This window comes from Trichosurus vulpecula, chromosome 7, assembly GCF_011100635.1.
Source record: "Trichosurus vulpecula isolate mTriVul1 chromosome 7, mTriVul1.pri, whole genome shotgun sequence".
Lineage (NCBI taxonomy): Eukaryota > Metazoa > Chordata > Mammalia > Diprotodontia > Phalangeridae > Trichosurus > Trichosurus vulpecula.
In genome coordinates this window covers 187,938,043-187,954,403 of record NC_050579.1, presented here as the reverse complement: position 1 = coordinate 187,954,403, position 16,361 = coordinate 187,938,043, and the positions used below count along the sequence as shown (strand labels likewise).

Below are 16,361 nucleotides of genomic sequence, written 5' to 3'. Positions count from 1 at the left end.
GTCCCCTGGCTCCTTCCTGTCTGCTTATAAACATGCTCACTGCTCCCCAAGGCCTTAAAAAAAAAAGCCATCCCCTGGGCCTTTTACCCTCGAGCTATTATCTCCTCATTATATTCTCCCTTTCATAGTCAAATTTCTTTGAAGCCTCACTATACAAATCACCATTTTTAACACCTCACAATGGTTTTCCATCTTCAACTCTCTATCCAATCCAGTTTAATTTACCATTTATTAAGCACCTACTGTGTGCTAAGGCAAAAAATTAAACTGTCCTTGAATTCTGTTGAGGGGAAATAACATGTAATAGAAGTAAATACAAAATAAACATTTAATTTGTATTATTTTAGTTAATAAACGTTTAATTGTCTTACCTGACGGCCAAGGAGGGCGTAAGGGGAATCCTGGGACCTGGCTGTTTATAGAGGGTGATGCATGTTTGAGCTAATCACCCTCCAATTTCAAATCAGCATTCACTCTAATAAAATAGACTATCTCCTCCAAGATGGAGAATCAGGAGAATCTTTGGTCTGGGATAGGTGGCCAATATGAAGAGGAGAGGGTGGTAGGGCAGGAGATAAATTCCTGATTCTGCCAAGGCAGTGACTGTTGGGAGTTCAGTTTTAACTGAAACTATTTTTTTTTTTCACAAAATTTGGGTGGCATTCGCCATTCTTTTTCTCCTTCTACCTTTTTGATCCTTCTTGGTTCCTATTCCTTCTTTAGCCTCTTCAATGTAGGCATTACCCAGAGTTCTGTTCTTAGTTAAAATCCTGAGAATAGATTATGATCTCTGACACTTCAATTGAAATGATTCTACAATTTACCTATAGCTCCATTCCTTTGAGCTTAAGCCCAGTTACTTTCCTACTTGCTAACTTGCCAACATTTTAACTCATCATGTTCAAAACTGAACTCATCGTTCTCCCCCTCTCCCCCCTGCTAAATTTATTCCTCCTGCCTTCTATGTTTCTGTTAATGGTACTGGTACCACCATTCTCAAGATCTTGTCATCATTCTCCCTCACTCCTAAATTCGACTAGTTGCCCAGTCCCATTAAAAGTTTAATTTATTAAACATCTACTATGTGCAAGGCACTATAGTAGGCACTGAATAAGAGCTGACATTTATGTAGGACTTTAAGATTTCCAAAATACATATCTATAAAATTGTCTATTGTCTATTACTATATCTTGATGTCAATTTTACTTTTCTCATATCTCACCCATCCATCCTCTCCTTTTCTAGTTTCACTGTCTCTACCCTAAAATACAGCATATTTAATTAGCACCTATTACATACAGAATATTCTGACAGATGCAATAGGAAGGTTGGATAAGTCTTAGCCCTGCCTTCAACCAACTTACAAACTAGTAGGGGGATAAGGCATCAATAAAGATAGTTATCATACATAACTAACTACATTAGAGATATCAGATCTTATAGATAGAAGGGATTTTAACAATCATCTAATCTCCTTGCTTTATATAGAATATCAGAGAGGTGAAGTGAATGCCTCAAAATCATATAGGCAAAAAGTAGCAGAACTGGGATTTAACCCTGGCCCTTTGACTCAAAATCTAATTCACTGTCCATTGCATAAAATCATGCACATAAGGTCAGAAGTAGGTTGTTATGGCATAGAGGTGGCAGTTAAGAGGTAAAGGGAAGGAATCAGGGGAGGCTTCCTGGAGAAGGTAGCATTTGAGTTTCTTTTTTTCAGTTTCTTCCCATGTTTATTTATTTATATTTCAATAGTATTTAGTTTTTTTCCAATTACACGTAAAGGTAATTTTTAACATTCATTTTTTTTAAATTTTGAGTTTCAAATTTTTTCCCTCCCTCCCTGTTTACCCCTATGGTAAACAATTTGATATGTTATATATGTGAAATTGCATAAAACCTATTTCCATATTAGTCATGTTGTGATTACAATTTGCAAAAGCAGAAAAAAAACACACAAAAAACTGAAAACAGAATGTTTCAATTTGCATTTAGACTCCATCAGTTCTTTCTCTGGGATGTGGATAGCATTTTCCAACATGAGTCTTTTGGAATTGTCTTAGAGCACTGTATTGCTGAGAAGAGCCAAGTCAATCAAAGTTGATTACTGCACAATGTTGCTTTAACCGTGGACGATATTTCGAGTTGGGTTTTAAAGGATGAGTGAACAGTTAGGTAAATGGTACAATGGATAGTGTTGAAGTTGGGAACACCTGAGTTCAAATCCAGCCTTAGACACTTACCAGTTGTATAACCCTGGGCAAGTCACTTAGCTTCTGCCTCAGTATCCTCCACTGTAAAATGATATATTTTCTTCCCAGGGGCGTTGTGAGGATCAAGTGGGATATTTGTTAAGCACTTATTACAATTCCTGGAACATAGTAATTTAATAAATGCTTGTTCCTTTTTCCTCCCTTCCTCATTTAACAGGTGAAATGGTAGAAATCAGGCATTCTAGGTATAAGGGGAAAAGTATACACAAAAACATGGAGGCTTGGATAATTACAATAAGTAATGTTTATATGGCACCTACCACATGCTAGGCATATAGATGACAGGGTAGCGTGTCAGGGTGGACTGCAGGCAGTTTGCATTCTGCTTTGGCTAGGGCATATAGGGGAGGACTAGGTAATGAGGATAGAAAGGTAATTGGTGCTAGATTGCATATAGCCTTGAATGTCAGGAAAGACAGTTCAAATTTTACTCAGTAGGCAAAGGAGAACCACTAAAGATTTTTGAGCAGAGGAATGCCCTTACTAGATCTAAGCCAGGGTTCTTATTCTGGGTTCCATAGATAGAGTTCAGTAGAAAAAAGAACTTGGATGGGAAAAACAAACATCTGTATTTTCACTCTTTTGGTTTCTATTGTAATCTGTTATTTGATTTTATGCCTTTAAAAACATTTCTATATGAAAGGGACTGTAAGCTTTACTAGAGTTCCAAATGGGTCTATGACATAAAAATAGGTTAAAAACCCCTTATTTAAGCGAAAGACTCAACAGCAGTAGGAAGGATGAAGAGTCTATTGCAAAAGTTTAGTAAGAGGCATTGGGAGAAGAGACAGTCTAATCTTTCATTACCTTTCACCCAAATTATTTTTATATATGAAATTATAAACCTCTATCATTTAAATAAACAGGGTGTCCACAAAGTCTTTAAACAATTTCATGCTTACAAGAAGAGTAATCAAGCAAAACAAATTTACACACTATCATGTTGGAAAGTGCAAGTCTTATTCTGCAACTACAATCCAACTCTCCTTCATGGCATGGGAAGCAAGATTTATCAGTTTTCTGGAGTAGTGATTGGTCACTGCATTGATTAGAATTCTTAAATCTTGTTGTTTTCCTTTTCAATATTTTTAGTCTTCCTATAAAGCATTCACCTGGTTTTGCTCGCTTCACGGTGCATCAGTTCATACAAGTCCTCCCAGGTTTCTCTGAATTATGCCATTAAATAGTCTATTACATTCATAGGACCATAATTTGTTCAGTCAGTCCTCTATTCAGTCACCCTGCCTCCGGGCTTGCCCTCCTGCTTCCACAAGTCATCCTTAATACTGTTGTCAAATTAACCTTTCTCATGCTAAAATCTGATCAGTTCATTCCAAGTTCAAGTTCCTTAACCTAGCATTCACATTCTATAGGCTAAATTGGATTATTCTCTTCCCTGAAGATACCACATATGACCATTTTCAGCCTCATTTGCTGGGTGACGTTCTATATCCTCTAACTATGGATGTATCCCAGGTCTTACTCTCTTCCATATATTCTGACTCATCGCCGTTGCTTCATCTTCATACAGACAACTTCCAGATATGTCCGGTGGTGGATAGCTCTATTTCCACATCACAAACCACCTATTGGGCATTTTGAATTGGATATCCCACAGAGAAAGGAAAGGAATAAGCATATTTATTACACTTCCTATGTGCTAGGTTCTATGCCTAAGTACTCTACAAACATCTTTTGATCATCACCACCTCGGATGTGGGTGCTGTCATTCTCATTTTACAGTGAGGAAGCGGAGTTAAATCATTTGCCCAGGATGAAACAGCTAGTATGCAAGCATCTCAGGTCAATTTGAACTCGGGTCTTCTTGACTCTAGGCCTAGCACTCTATTCATTACACCACCTAAATTACCCAGGTGCTTCCCACAGCTATCTCAAATTCAACATATTTACATAAAATCCCACCCTTGTACCAAACTTGCCTATATAAGTCAAATCCACCACCATCCATTTATTGATCTAGTCAACCACAGATGGATGATTGTATCTTACATGGGCTACTGGCCTCTTAAGTGTCTTGTGTTGGTTTTGTACTTACATAAAAATGCTGTCTCCCTGTGAGGTTATTTTTGCTTTTGTTTTTGTACCCCTAACAGTGCAGTGCCTACATCCCACAAATCTTTGATTCCAGTCACTCAGGTTCATAATTCTGATACCATCCTTGATTCTTTTACTCACTCTTAATAGCCAAGTTAAGAAATTGAGCCATGAGCATTATATGCTCAAATGGTTCTCTAATTCAAGTTGATACTGCTTTCAAAACAAGTGTTATAGAGCAGATCTGAAAGGCTTTTGGTAAAGGTTCAAGGGCAAAACCAGGTATGGTGGATAAAGTGAACTAAAAGATTTTGGCTTAAAGAAAGGTTGTTCCATAATTATACTTATAATGGCTTTTAAGTGATCTTTGAGCAAAAGCTTGTGATTGTGACATAGCCATCTCAGATTAGCTTCTGGCTGAGGAGGAAATCTAACAATAAAATTGTAGAAGACATGAGTCTGATGGTAGTTATAGATATTGCGGGGGGTGGGGGGGGGGTGGGAAACAGAGCAGTGGTTCAAGAAATCTAAGCTCAACCAGCTATGAGATGTGAAAAACAATGTTCAAGCACAAGAACCAACGAATTTCAGGAATAGGGGGGGTCAGTTTCACTATATGCTGCCCTTCACTTGGAGCATCGTGCTGTTCTTCAATAAGCTGGAATATTACTGGCTTTGTTTCAGTGCTGTTCATGAAACTAGTCAGGTTTAGCTTGGGGAGAAAAAAAAGAACATTTTCTAACAGAGGAATTTATTTCCCTCAAGGTGTCAAACTTATCATTCCAAGTTCTTCTGAGACCACTGTTCTAGCAGAGTTGCTTTAGCAAACGTTTCCGCCATCAAGAGAAGTAACTTGAGTACCTGTCACTCTCTGCCAGAGTTGCCAAGAAACTTGTCTTTAAAACTATTCTATTTTGATGATCTAGGCTGTTTCTTACAATTCATATAGGAATAGTTAAGACCATAAATTATATAAAACATCAAAAATAGTCTAAAATGTGGGTGTGGGGGAGGGAGCAGAGAAATATGTGAGAATTCATAGGGCAGCCAAGAACCAAGCCAATTAGCTTGAAAAACCTGTTGCCAGCTGCCCAAATATTCTTAATGCCCAAAGCATTCCTACATTTAGGTAAACCCCAGTGATATTTCAAATTACCAAGATTGCAGTCAGAAAAGAGATGTTACTATTAAGTCAGGGGAAATAGTTACCTTGTGTTACCACATAATTTAATGGGTTAAATCATAAAATTACAGAAATGTTAACTGAAATATGGTAACGCATTTTTAAATTAAAATGGGGTCAGTTGCCCGTGTTTTCTACATAAAACTTTTGCAGCTGAATTACTCAGCAAACTTTCCTAAATGATCAAGTGATGCTAGTTACCACTAATAATCTGTCTATTCATGACAATGTCAACCTAGCCTTAGTAAAATTCTGTAAGAAAACAGGATCTTCTTCCCAAAAATACCTCTATCATTTTAAAAAGGCATGAGAGCCACAGCACAGCACTATTTTAACTCACCACACATTTAAAATTAGTGTTAAAGGATTAAAAAAAACTCCAAAAGCTAGACTTAACATCTTCAAATATATTTATCAATATTTAATTCATGTGCCAAATTTTTAATTGCTTCAAATTTAAAAAGACCACTTAAAACATCCACACAAATCAAGGTAGCCAAAGTCAACATGTAACATTCACAAATTTATAAATTCTCTCATAATTTCAAACTCATAAACAATATTCTTTATGTGAAATTCAGTAATTAAGAACAGTCCAAAGCGTTTGTCTAAATGCATAAAAATTTTATGTCTTTGCATTTCCGGAATGATATAAAAAGCTTCATTTTAGATTTCTTAGTTCTTTTCCAGTCACCACTTGTCTCATGTTGCAGATCCAATGATTCCACAATATCCCTGAAATGGGAAAACATTGGGGTTTTAAAAACGACCATCTGAACATAACCCTTCAAAAGGTTTTATTTACATCCAAAATTAACTATTAATAGTTGCCCATAGCTAAGCTGCAGAACAAAGTGCTTTTATACACCTGTTACATTCTTAGCAAAGTAGTACTTATTGTTAAAGTGTTGTTCACACATTGCGGCCTTATTTCAGAAGCCAGATCCGTAATAAGGAGTTTTTCAACAGGAATTCAGGTTCGGGATAGTATCATCATAAATAAGACCAAGACACTATAGTGAAACACTTAACAATTTATGAAGTACAGAAATACAAAGGTTTATGCAGCTATGCATAAGAATGCTGTTACTTACTTTGGCATATGGTAAATAAGCGCTTCTCAATCTTGCACGTTCCAGGTGCTGTTGACAAAGATAACTTTATTACTAATAATACTTTAGACTTTGAGCCAAACTTTTATTATCCTTCATTATATTATCATCTCACCCCTTATTTTAAAGTAGTATTAAGGCTATTTCCTCTCCAGTTATAAGACATGAAAATAAACAAAACACTAGGCCTAGTTCCTTCTCTAACAGCATGGTCTTCTCAGAAGCCAGATCCGTATATTAAGTTTTTTCATCAAGAAATCAGGTTCGGGATAGGTTCATCATTGATTAGACCATCAGATCTGTTCAATAAATTCCTCTCACACTCAGCTATGTAAATAAAGATCCACTTTCTGACATATAACTAGTTACTAACAACGATTGTAAAGTAAGCATTAAAATTTAATTGAAAATCAAAGGCAATTAGAGAGCAACATGCTACCTAACTGTATTACTGGGTTAAGGTAGAATGCTAAAAAAATAAAATACCTCAAGCTGAAGCCATTAGTCAGTCAACAAGCTCTTGAGGCTTTGATTACATCACAGTAGTCAACGGACACTTGTCCTGCCAACAAAAAACAAAACCCACTACAGATTTTAAAAATTGAGATAGCTCAAGAAAAATGTTTTGTTCCAAACAATTAGTTTTCTGTACTCACCTGTTTTATTCAAGTACTTATGGACTCATAACTGCTAGTAGAATATCCCTCCAGATGCCTCAATGTTTCCATTTGAATCTGCAAGAGAAAACAATTTTTCATTCAAATTTCCAAGTATCTTTTATCACCCTCTCTCCCCCAGTTTCTCAAGGTCACCTGCCATCGGCCCTTCTGGTGGAATATGCTGTGCCCCTGGTTCACCCACCGCTAGGGAGATTTCCCTGCAAGTTGCTAGTTTTAGCTTAGAAGCCACAACTTATTCAACAACTACCCAACTCAAAAAAAGTCCACGCATTTAACATTTGCAGATGCAAGGACAAATCACAAAAAATGAAAGCCTAAGCAGTGACACTATGTCTTTTTTTAAAAGGTCAACACCATTCTTTTCGTAATACTTCCAGACCTGATTGTTCCCGTACGACAGTCTTGAAAGATCACCGGGAGCTCTTGCCATTATTCCTAGAAGAGAAAATACAAAAAAATTTTTCCATCATTAAGAGTTGCTTGATTCCGAAGGCGTCCGTTTTCCAACAACAAAAAGTCTTCCCCCTCGAGAGGAAAAAAAATGATCGTCCCTTCATGGTCCTGGCCTACAAAGGAGACACCCCCCTCCCCCAAAATAGGATACTATACCATTTTTGCACCGTCAGCACAAAGAAACCACGCAGGCACTCCCGGGCTGCTAAAGTGTTTAGCTTTCGGCCTACGAGCCACGCAACCTCAGTGTGGTCTCCCAGGGATCAATTAGCATCTGGCTAGGAAGGGGGAGGGGGTGGGAACTAGGCAGGGCATTCGCCATTTTCCCTACGATCTCCTTTCCACAGCAACAGCGTGCTATTAACATACTCTAAATAGAGCTTTAATAAATAATGCCAAAATTGGGCAAAGGGCGGGGATATTTGCTACCCTTTCCAGGACCCCGTAGTTTGCTCTGTCCTCCCCGCCCAAATCCCAGGACTTGAATGAAGTCCCGCCAAAGCCACGCTTTGCTTTCAGTCTCCACGCGGTCGAGAACGCTCCTCCCCGCCGTCCCACAATGCATTGCGCGGCCCGGCGTGGGACGCACAGAACCCTAGGACTCGTAGTTTCGCGGCCCGCCAACAAAAGACGCCTACGGGCTAACTGCCCGCCATCCCAAATGTCCTGACCCATCCCCCACCCCACCACAAGCACGTCCTTGCGCGCCCTACATCAAATCCTTTTTTCTCCTGTCCCCCTCTCGCAATGCTATAATGGAATCCGAAGTTCAAAATCTCCTCTATCTTATCGATCCTCCGGATTCCGCAAATTAAGAATGTTGTTGTCTTGCTCCTCCCCTGTAAAAATCTCTCCAAGATTGTCAGAGCTAGCCAAGCTACCCCGAGAGTGCCTTACCTAAATGCCGAAACAGCAACCAATCCAGCCGAAAAGAGTTCGAAAGCTCGTGGGCAGCTCCTTATATAGCCTATGCGTAATCAGAACGAGGCTCACACCGCCCCTCTCACTGTCCATTGGACGCCTGAAAGGCGATGGGCGGGGAGAGAGGGGGCGGGTACTCACGCTGATATGAATAGGGCGTGCCGGGTAGTTTTGGAATCCCTTGCTTGCTCTCCGTGTTCCAGCATGTGTCGCTTCTCTGTCCTTCCGGGGCGCCTTGGGTGCGCGCACGCACGCACGGACTGACGGACGATCGAGGCGCGACTGCCTTCTTGTGGGTGGGGAAGCGCGCTGCTTGCCTAGTCCTGGCAAGTTCGGTCGGCTTTTCCTTAGGCTCGCACTGTCGGGCCGGGCCCTGCTTGGCTCGGGGAGTGGCGCCAGAATTCAAACAGGCACTCTCAGTTGGTGGCATTGGCTGCAGCCGCCTCCGGAGCCGAATTCAATGCAGCTAGGGACTAGGACTCCGATTTCATCAGGATGGCGACCTTCCAGTGAGGAAGCTCCTGCATCAATGCAAGTCAGGGTCTTCCACGCAACTTGTGGTCTTATAGATTTCTCCAAATTGACTATTTCTGATAGGAGTTTGGGATTGGAGCTCCGATTTCAAGGTAGAGGAAAGGCTCGCTACCCGTGCAAATCGGCATTTTCTCTGCCGTTTATAGAGATCTGCAGAGGTTAAGTGACTTGCCCAGGGTCACACAGAGTCCAAAGCGGGATGTGATCCCAGGTCTTCCTCGCTAAGAGGAGGTCTTTAGATTGAATAAATGTTTGTCTCTCCAAGCAGTAATGGAGAAAGCCGGAAGGAGAGGGGCGGTGCAGACCGGGCTGCTTCAGGAGACCCGAGTAATAGTAATGATACCAGAATGAAAAGATGCCTCAGGGGAAAACCTAGCAAGGTGCCACACTGCTTTCTTCGCTTTCACCACTACACTAAAAGCGCATACGATAGCTATTAATTAACCCGCCCCGCTGGCTGTGCAGCTCCTCCTAGGCGGGTGCAAATGCACCCTCTGCCCGTCCGGCTGCTGCAGCGAAGCGAGCCCGGGCTAGACCTATGGGGAAGGCGGGAGCGTGGAGATTCCGGAACCAGCTTCAGCGCTTGGACGCAAGTCCACGGGCAAGTCCTGGACCCCGGCTCCCGCCGGGTCGCCGCGTAGCCACCGCGCGCGAGTCTGGACCCCCTAGTGGCCAAGGATTGTGAGCGAGTGGAAAGAACAGTGCTCGAGCTCCCTTCCCAACAACAAGATTGGGGTGCGGTCGTGTTGGAGCGGGGCCTTTGAAGCCTAGAAAGCGATGCGTTTAGCGTCTAGCACTGCACACCAGCCAAGCGCTAAACGCATCAAGATTTCCGTGTCCCACATTTGGGGGATGGGGCAGGGAAGCATGGGCAGTGGAAAGGGAGGTAAAAATAGTTTGAATGGCATGGCGATTTTACCATTCAGCAAAATGGAGAGGGCTGGAGCCAGGCATGTGCCACGATTCAGCCCCGACCTGAGACAGAAAGCATTAATGCATAAATAACCACAGTGGATGCTGGGCGCCCCACGCAGCCAAGGAGCTCACCGAGACTCAATGGTAGATGAGACTTGGCAGGATGAGCTTCCTTTCACTCCGTACACCAATGACATCAGGACCAGGACTGCTCCGCCCACCAAATGACAGGAGGGAATAAGTTTATAGCACCTACTATGTGTCAGGCGCTGTACAAAGAGCTTTACAAATATTATCTCATCTGAGCCTCACAACAACCCTGTGTTAAGCCCGTTTTTATGGTTTAAAGAAACTGGGACAAAGTGACTTGCCCAGGGTCATACAGATGGTGAAAATAATTGCTAGCATTTATATAGCGCTTACTATGTGCCAGGCACTTTACACTTATTGTTTCATTTGATGCCCACAACAACAATGGGAGGCAGGTGCTATTATTATCTCCATTTTACAGATGAGGAAACTGAGGCAAACAGATTAAGAGATATGCCCAGGGTAACAGCTAGTAAGTGTCTGAGGCTGAATCTGAACTCTAGTCTCTCCTGACTATAAGTATTACCCTCTAGCTACTGTATCGCTTAGCTTCACGAAGTATTCCACTGGGAGGACTGAGGAAGGTTTCACTGAAGACAAGGCACATGAGTTTATCCTATAGAGGTAAGAGAAAGATTTTAACCAGACTAAATGAGGTAATTAATTCAGAGACTAGGGGGATGGGCTATGGGTGCACCAATAGAAACCATGGGATCATAGATTGAGATCTAGAAGAGATTTATTTCCCGATGTTTAGTCATAGATACTTCAAAAACAAAAAAAAAGTCTTTTTCTTTAAAATTCTTTGGACAGATGGGCATGGTGCTGCTACAGACCTACAACTGCTACTGAGGGATGATGGGGTTAGTGGATCACTGGAGTATGTAGTATAAAGCTGTAAGCAGTTGGGTGCCCCAGTGGAGAGAGCACTGGCCTTGGAGTCGGGAAAACTGGAGTTCAAATTCAGCCTCAGATCCTTACCAGCCCGCGTGACCCTGGGCAAGTCACTTAATCTTTGTTTGCCTTGATCTGATGGAGAAGGAATTGGCAAAACACTCCAGTATCTTTGCCAAGAAAACTTCTGTGACCAGTATTGGTGTGCTATAATAGTCCAGGGTATCATGAGGACTCAGACATGACTAAATGACTGAACAACAACAGGGCATTGGATGGGTCAGACACCAATATGTATTCCCCAGGTTGTTTAAAGAGGGTCCAGGTAGGGGAAAAAATGGGATAGGTTACAACTTCTGTAAGTCAGAATTAGGATCAGGCTGTGAGTGGCCATTGTACTTCTAGCCCAAGTGAATAGGAAGACTCAGGTGAGAGAGAGACAGAGAGACAATGACAGAAGAAACAGGAATTTGACTGAGGGGGATTTACATAAATATAATAATGTTAATTCAGCAGGCATTTAATACCTGCTACATGTCAGGCCCTGCTCTAGTTGCTGGTGACAGCTGGCAAAAATAAAACAGTACCTACCCTCAAGAAGCTTTTAGGGGAATAACACGTACACAAGTCAACATTAAAAAAATATGTATATGTATATATGCATATGTATAATAAAAATATACACAAAAATACAAAGCGGTTTCCTTTCCTGGCTCTGCTTCTGTCTCTCCATACTTTTCCACCATGCCACAGCTTCCTTCTCACCCTGCAAGTTCCATATTTCCTGTGACTTTTTCACCCTGGGTATCCCTCTACTCCTGCAGTTCCCTTTTCCATTGGTAAGGTTCTTCCAGAACCTCCATTTTGAGGAAGGTTCTGTCTCTCTGGATTTTACCACCATGGCCCTGACAAGGCACCTTACGGGACTATCTTTCCTCTTGTTTGTGTTCACAGCACTTGGTACAGTGCCTGGCACATAGAAAATGCTTAATAAATGCTTGTCGACAGTCTTAAAATTAGTGGGGAAGCACCAATAACTAGAGTTATGATGAAAGACCTCTTGTAACTGACCCTAGAAGTGAGGTAGAGTTTCCGAGAACAGAGGTGGAGAGGGATAGCTTTCCAGGAAGGGGAGACAGATAGCATGTTGAAATAGGTCAGTCTGTCTCTGAATCATAGAATGTGTGAGGGGAAATAAATATATAATCAGTCTGGAAAAACAGGCGGAGTCAGATTGATTTAAAGACAGATTGGCTTTAAAAGACAGAAAAGTGACATGGCATGGTCAGAACTATATTCTAGGAATGTCAATAGTGAACAAAGCATTTACTATGTGCCAGGTACTGTGTTAAGTGCTGGGGATACAAATAAGAAAAAGAAAGATAGTCCCTGTCCTCAAGGAGCTCCCAATCTAACAGAGGAAGACAACAGACAAAAGGGAGCTGAAAAGGGTTTGGGGGGAAGGAGAAAAGAAGGGGCAATGATGATGGTGGAGTGGAATCCAAGGTAGGAAATGGTTGGGCTGTGAGTCCTCTTTAAATGCAGTCTTTGGGGAATGCTTTTTGCTCCTCCTAGCCTTTCAGAGGGGCAGAGATACTGAGTGTAATGATGAAGTGTGAGTTACTAAAGTGGGTGAATGATGAATTTCCTGCTGATGATCATGGTGGTGGATGTCAAATTCAAGTAGTATCAATTTGGTAACTGTGCAGAGGACGGATTGGAGATCAGAGCCTGGAAATGGGGAAACCAATTAGGAAAGTGTTGAAATAGGGTGGCTGTGGTGTGACTAGAGATAGCTGTATTTCAGAAATGTCTTGGAAATAGAATGAATAAAGCAAGAATTTATTAAGCACAGGCTACATGTCAAGCACTGTAATAGGTCCTGGAGGCACAAAGACAGAAAGTCCCTGCTCTCAAGGAGCTTAGCTTTGTGTGTATGTGAATGTGTGTGTATGGATAACATATAGATAAGCACATATAGAATAAATATAGGGAGAGCACTAGCAATGGGGGGATTAGAAAAGAGTTCATGTAGAAGGCAATATTTTGGCTGAATCTTGAAGAACGTACAATAATCAATTAGCTGAGAGTGAGAAGGGGAGAGCATTTCAGGCATGGGGCCAGTTGTCATGTTTGTCCTTCGTTCTTGAAGAGGACCATGACATCAGGGAAATGATGACATAACTTGCAGTTGACTTTGATTTGAGTGAGCAAGGGCTGTGCAAGGTCACCAGCCTCAATTAAAATTAATTTTTCTCCTCCAGAGCCATCTGGGTCCAGTGGCTTGATATTCATCAGGACGACTGGACCAGCACAAAAGCCCAGAGAGAGACAAGAGCTAGTGCTGTGAGTGAAGAACAACAAGAAGCCAGGTTGGCACAGTAGCATATTGTTTGATAAACCAGTTTGACCCCAGTTACTGAGAGAAAGACTCACTATTTGGCAAAAACTTCTGGGAAAACTGGATAGGTGTCTGGTAGAAATTAGATGTAGAACTATTAACCTAAAACAACAACGTCAACATTTCAACCCCTATACCAAGATAAGCTCTAAATGGATACATCACCTAAATATAAAAAGTCATATCATAAACAAATTAGTGGAGCAAGGAAGAAATTATCTGTCAGATCTATGAACAAGGGAAGAGTTCATGACCAAATATGCAATAGAGAAGATCATATGAGATAAAGTAGACAATTTTGATTATGTAAAATTAAAAATTTTTTTCCCCAAAAAATCCAATGTAATTAAAATTATAAGGGAACAAGTCACTCCCCAATTGATGAATGGTCAAAGGATATGAACAGGCAGTTTTCAGATGAAGAAATTAAAGCTATGATAGTCATAGGAAAAATGCTCTAAATCACTATTGATTAGAGAAATACAAATTAAAACTCTGAGGTAACCGTATCACACCTATCAAATTGACTAACATAACAAAACAGGAAAATGATAAATATTAGAGAAGATGTGGAAAAACAAACACTAATGCATGGTTGGTGTAGTTGTGAACTGATCCAACCACTTTGGAGAGCAATTTTGAACTATACTTAAAAGGCTATAAAACTGTGCATACCCTTTGACCCAGCAATACCACTACTAGGTCTGTATCCCAAAGAAATCATAAAAAAGGGAAAGGAATCACATGTACAAAAATATTTATAGCAGCTTTTTTTGTGGTGACCAAGAATTGGAAATTGAGGGGATGCCCATCAGTTGGGGAATGGCTGAACAACTTGTGGCATATGAATGTAATGGAATACTATTGTTCCACAAGAAATGGTGAGCAGGCAGATTTCAGAAAAACCTGGAAAGACTTACACATAAACAATGCTGAATGAACAAGAGAACATTGTACACAGTAACAGCAACATTGTACAATGACCAACTTTGATAGACTTAGCTCTTCTCAGCAATGCAAAGACAACCCAGGAAGACTCATGATGGACAATGCTATCCACATCCAGAGAAAGAACTAGGGAATCTCAATGTAGATTGAAGCATACTATATTCTCTCTCTCTTTTTTCTTTCTCATGGTTTTTTCCCTTTTCTTCTGATTCTTCTTTCACATGTGGAAATATGTTTAATATGATTGTATATGTATAAACTATATCAGAATGTGTGCCATCTTGGGGAGGGGAAAAGAAAAGGGAGGGGGGGAAATTTAGAACTCAAAATCTTATAAAAGTGAATGGTGAAAACTGAAAATAAATAAATAAAAATTTTAATTTAAAAAATTATAAGGAAAACAGGCAATTGGAAACAGTTTTGGATCAAATTTCTTGGATGATGTTCTCATATTCAAAAACTAATTCAAATATGTAAGATTAAGTATGATCCTCCAATAGGTGAATGATCATAGGATAGAAACAGGCAATTTTTAAAAAATTAAATTATTTCCAAATAACACAAATCTATTTTTTGTCCCTCTCATCTGCTCCCCCTTCCCTGCCATTGGGAAAAAAAAGAGAAAAACAAAAAACTCATAGAAAATATGTATAGTGAGGCAAATAAATTCTTACACTGGCAATGCCCCCAAAATATATCTCAGCTTGCTTTCTGGGTCTATCACTTCTCTTTCAGGAGATAGGTAGCATGTTTCACCATGACTCCTCTACAATCATGGCTGGTCATTGTATTGATCAGAGTTTCTAAATTCATAGTTGTTTGTCTTTATAATATTGCTGTTACTATATACATTGTTCTCCCAGTTCTACTCACTTGACCCTACATAAGTTCATATAAGTTTTCCTTGAGTGTCTCTGAAACTGTCCACTTCATCATTTCTAACAGCACAATAGGATCCCATCATATTCCATATACTATAATTTTCCAGCCATTTCCCAGTTGATAGAGACCCCTTCAGCTTCCAGTTCTTTGGCACTATAAAACAGAGGCTCTATAAATATTTTTGTACATATAACTCCTGTTCCTCTTTCTTTGATCTCTTTAGCAGTGGTATCACTGGGTCAAAGGGTATGTATAACTTAATAACTTTTGGGGCATAGTTCCAAATTGCTTTTCAGGATGGCTGGACCAATTCCCAGCTCCACTAACAATACATTAATGTACTTCTTTTCCCACAGCACCTTTAGTATTTGTCACTTTTCCCTTTTTTTTTGTCAACTCTTCCAATCTGATGGGTGTGAGGTAGAACCGCAGGGCTGTTTTAATTTTCGTTTCTCTAATCATTAGTGTCAGTAATTTTATATGCCTTTTGATAGATTGGATTTCTTCCTTTGGAGAAAAGAAGGCAGTTTTCAAAGGAAGAAATCCAAGCTATTAACAACCATATGAAAAAAATATTATAAATCACTAATAGAGAAATGCAAATTAAAGAAACTTTAAAGAATAAAGCTGAAACATACCTCTTACCTCCTGCCAGTGAGGTTATGAACTAAAATGATGAAAAAATTATATATTTTTGGACACAGCCATTACAGGAATTTGTTTTTGTCAGACTGTACATGTGTAATGAGGGCTTTATGAGGTCAAGAACAAAAATAGATACATGTAGCAATTTTCATTAGAGCTTTCCAAAGGCTTTAGTCCTGTTAATAACATAGGAAAACAAATGGTTCATAGCATATTAAAGTCATTTTGTAGCTGGAGAAGCATAGTATTAGAATCTAAATCTTCTGCCTTGGTCACTTTCCACTAAGACTACATTTCTTCTTGTCCTAGATAGTAAAAATCACAAACAATTAAGTGGAATAATTAGTTACTTCTGGGATTTTTTATTTAAGGATG

At 40.1% G+C, this 16,361-nt stretch overlaps 1 long non-coding RNA gene and 2 other non-coding genes across 4 annotated transcripts; all 3 read right to left on the bottom strand.

Annotated features, from left to right (window-relative positions):
• Positions 1-6,013: 6,013 nt before the first annotated feature.
• LOC118857402 lies at positions 6,014-8,689 on the bottom strand. 2 transcript variants are annotated; one of them, XR_005010921.1, is made up of 6 exons: positions 8,654-8,689; positions 7,683-7,738; positions 7,280-7,357; positions 7,110-7,185; positions 6,606-6,653; positions 6,014-6,246 (listed from the first exon to the last, which is right to left on the bottom strand). It is a non-coding gene; the product is annotated as an uncharacterized LOC118857402 (long non-coding RNA). The 2 variants fall into 2 exon arrangements; XR_005010922.1 differs by lacking the exon at positions 8,654-8,689 and adding an exon at positions 7,913-8,029.
• Positions 6,441-6,513, bottom strand: LOC118858854. The gene has a single exon (XR_005010977.1). It is a non-coding gene; the product is annotated as a small nucleolar RNA SNORD50 (small nucleolar RNA).
• LOC118858855 lies at positions 6,838-6,910 on the bottom strand. Its single transcript, XR_005010978.1, has one exon. It is a non-coding gene; the product is annotated as a small nucleolar RNA SNORD50 (small nucleolar RNA).
• Positions 8,690-16,361: the final 7,672 nt, after the last annotated feature.